Genomic DNA, 4,375 nt, shown 5'->3' with positions numbered 1-4,375 from the left:
TTTTTTTAAAATTTTTTTAGTTAAAAAAAAAAATTTTTTTTTTTTTTTTTTTTTTTTTTTTTTTTTTTTTGCCAGCAAAATGTTTCTTTTTCTTTCATATATATCTCTTGCTTCCATATATTTTTATTTAGAAGTATATCAATATTAAGAAAAGAGAGAAATGGCGACGGCGGATCTAGATTTTTAGATGAGTGATCGTAATCTTGCGTTAAAGTGTTATTGGGTTTCATGGTTTGTTGGATTCTCCTTGATCCCCTGTCTCGATTGGCAAGGAAGATTTGGTTTTAATGGTTTCTGCGTGATCGAATGGATCGCAGATGGGAGATGTGGTTTTCTTACAGTAAGGCGAATCTTATGCCATAAATGGTCTGAGATCTATGGTTTGTGTCTGATTTCTGTGGGATTTGAGGTTGAGATACTCCGGATTTTATTCAGTCTGCGATTCAAGAGGTTATTGCGGGTATCTATCGCCGGTGATAGAGGATTGGCGAATCGGATCGTATCTAGGCCGAGAGTCTCGCGATGGGGGTTGCTAAGAATTTGGTCTTTGACTCTGAGGGGTCTGGCAACGATCTTGGGGGATCAAAAGGTTGCCTTATGTCATCCTTTTTTGGCATCTTCGGGATTTGGTTTCCGTTGGTTTCGACAGAAGAAATCGGGAATAGGTATGATATCGAGGGATGTGGTCATATCCCGTATATCTCTTTTCTCATTACTTTTGGATGTTGATCGAGATTTTCGTCCCTCTATCAACGGTGTCTGTGGATTGCAATATTGGAATGGGGCTGAGGATCTTCATCGCATTAATTGTATACAACAGGGATTGCAGTGGCAGTGTTTTTGGTTTCGATTCGGCTGCTTCAATGGCTCAGTCTGGCTCGGCCAGACAGAACAAGAGGATATTCCCAGTCATTTATGTTTTGCTACTCTAAGATTTTGGCTTCTCTATTCATTTAGTTGGAGACAGAAGTATAGACATTGTTATTTGTTACTGATCCGATTAGATTGGTTGATTAAGTTGTTGATACTTTCAAATATTAATGGATATGAGGATCAAGAGGAAATCAGTCGTCATTTACTCTCGCACATTAGTGATATCTGCGTCTCATGCCTTTTCATATGGGAGAGAGGATCCGTTCGCCATTGCATCAGATTACGGGTTGATTCTTTTGGGATTTTTTCACTGATTCCATCTTCCTTTTTGAGTGGTTTCAAGGAGATATTGGATAATATTCTGGTCCTGGTATATCAAGAGAGTATCGGTGGTCAATTACTCATATCGATACATTTATTGGTGTGTTTGATTCGGGTTGCTTGGGACTATATAAAGGGTTGTTTTGCAGTCATTAGCACTCATCACAACTTTCTTTTCTCCCTTGTCTCAGTTTTCCGGTTCCTCTCTTTTTGTTCCGAGAGTTCTTTTTGTTCACCTGGGTGGGGTTTTCGAGTTTGGGAAACAAGTTTAACTATGTCTCAGAGTGCTCTTTTGGGGAAGAATGTGGAGAACAAGGATGATGAGGGTTTGGCTCCTAAGCGCAGAATCAAAATCCCATATTTTGATAATTCTGCTTTGATTGCGGGATATTCGAAAACAATGGTGGGGCGTTGTATGAATCCCAAGGCTCAAGACATGAAGTCTTTGCTGATCATGCTTCCCAAGTTTTGGCATGTGGAAGGAAGAGTTGTGGCAGCTGACCTAGGCCTTGGGAAGTTTCAGTTTGATTTCGACAATGAAGCAGATATCTTGGAGGTTCTCCAGATGGGTCCGTTCCATTTCGATGGCTGGATGGTATCTCTGGTGTGGTGGAGCCCAACGGTGGATCCTGCCTACCCTTCAGACTTAACCTTTTGGGTCAGGGTTTTGGATGTCCCATTTCAGTTCTGGGCTGAACCAACCTTTCGAAGCATTGGTTCAGAGCTTGGCCGCGTAGAGGCGGTGGATATCGATGGTGGGAGAGTGAAAGTAACGGTCAATGGCTTCAAGCCTTTGTGTTTTGTTACGGTGATCGAGTTTTACAATGGACAAGAGACTATTGTCAACCTTCGTTATGAGCGTCTCCATGGCTGCTGTAAGAAGTGCTCTAGTCTTTGCCATGGAGTGGATCATTGTCCGCTTTGGGCTACAACCAAGATTACTCCGGCTTTGCATGATCCAGTGGAGGATGACTCAGCTCGCCCTTTACAGAGCTACAAAGGGGCTGTCTTGAATGACAGAAACAATGGTAAGGGTAAGGAGGTGGAAAGGCGAGGTTCATCGCAGCATGGTCAGCGTCCACCTAGAGGGAAACAGGATGGAGGGGTAAGGAATCGGTCTACAAGGGAAACGGGTGAAACTTCAGCCAAACCCCGCAGGTCCAACAACTCGGTGCAGCCCAATGATCACCGATCCAGAGCTAAAACTACAAACACGGTTGATCCGCAAGTGGGTGTGACTCAGGTGGAGGAGCTGGAACAGGGACAAATCCCGGATCAGGTTGAGCAAGTGGCGGTCCAGAATGCAACTTTCGGGGTTCCACCATTGAAGCGGGTCCGGAGACCCCTTTTTCAGGAACCAGAGATAGCTTCACACTCTAGTCTTGTTGATGAAGCAACTCTTGTAGGTGCAGAGTCACCAGCTGTGGATACTGGTTTGGCCTCACAGACCACGGATCCCGATGCTGTGCCATTGGCTTCAACCGAAGCAGCCCATGAGGATCATTCGGTCCCAGCGGATGAGACAGGTTCGATACTGCGTCCGCAGGTCTCGGCAGCAGCAGGGATAACTTTGGACAAGAACATTGATCAGATGATGGAAGAAGCTGAGGCAGAGGCTGAAGACGTAACGGTTAGTGATCCTGAGCAACAGGCTGATGGACACATGGATGAACGGGTCGAAGAGCCAACATCGGAACCCACCATAGTCACTGCGACTTCTGGTGGTGAGGCAACGGTTTCAGAGTCTGGTCCTACGGCTACGCTAATTAACTCAGGTATCGCTCCTGCTGTGGCTCCTCAGGTGGAGAAGGTTAACAAGGTGAAGCCTCCTTTGGCTAATAAAGGCGCTGCTTCCAGAAAGTTGAATGTGTACTTGCGTACAACACCAAGGAAACGCCCTCTCCCTAAAGAAGCTGGGGAAGGTGCAAACCCGAGGAACCAGGATCAGGAGAAGGGCCCAGCAGGTGGTGCAAAACCACCCAAACCAACCATGGATAAATGAAGATTTTGAGCTGGAATTGTCAGGGGCTCGGGAATAAAGCGACTATCGGGTATCTCAGGGATTTATGGGGAAAACATAGACCTGATTTTTTATTTTTGTCTGAAACAAGACAGCCTTTATCTATTTTAGAACCTTTTGTTGGTCATTTTGGTTATTCAAATTTAACAACGGTTGATCCTATCGGTTGTAGTGGCGGTTTAGCCTTATTTTATAATAATACCTATGATGTTTCTATTTTATTTGAATCCAATCGTTTGATTGATCTGGAACTCATTTATAAAGGTCATGTTATTTATTTTACCTTCATTTATGGTGACCCGGTCCCAAAGAACCGGGACTTTGTGTGGGAACGGTTAACACGGATTGGTTTATCTCGGGATTCTCCTTGGTTTCTTATAGGTGATTTTAATGAGTTAAAAGGAAACCACGAAAAACGAGGTGGTAAACTTCGTCATGCATCTTCATTTGTGAATTTTAACACGATGATTCGGCATTGTGGATTACTAGAGTTTCCCGCGATTGGGGATAGTTTGTCTTGGCGCGGTTGGCGAGATAAGAAGCCCATTCGCTGTCGGCTTGACAGAGCCTTAGCCAATGAGAAGCTCCATGACTTGTTCCGGGATGCGGTTACAGAATATTTACCGATGATAGCCGCGGACCATAAACCGGTTTTAGCTTCTCTAGAGGATAAGGTCTGGCGAGGGAGGAGTGTATTCCGGTTTGATCGACGATGGCTTGAGAAAGAGGGTTTCTTTGGTGCCATCTCAGAGGGTTGGGCCTCTGGGGAGACAGGGGTAGACGGGAATTTAATGGACAAAATAATAAAGTGTCGCCAAGCAATCTCTCGATGGCGGAAGGCGCAGGCCCCGTTTGGTCGAGAAACGATTGAGGACCTCAAATCCCACTTAGCAGCGGCTCAATCAGATGACTGAGTTTCTGTGGAGGTTATTTCGGAATTGACTTGGAAGCTGCAGGAAGCTTATCGAGATGAAGAGATTTACTGGTATCAGAAGAGTCGGAGCAGATGGATGCGTTTCGGGGATCAAAATACAAGTTATTTTCATGCTCAGACGAAGATAAGGAGAGCTAAAAATCGGATTGTTGGGATGCATGATGAGTCCGGGCTTTGGACCACGGAGGAAACTCAGGTGCAGGATATTGCAATCTCTTATTTTCAGG

The sequence above is a fragment of the Camelina sativa genome, chromosome 12 (assembly GCF_000633955.1).
Source record: "Camelina sativa cultivar DH55 chromosome 12, Cs, whole genome shotgun sequence".
Lineage (NCBI taxonomy): Eukaryota > Viridiplantae > Streptophyta > Magnoliopsida > Brassicales > Brassicaceae > Camelina > Camelina sativa.
Note: the sequence above shows the minus strand (reverse complement) of the source record.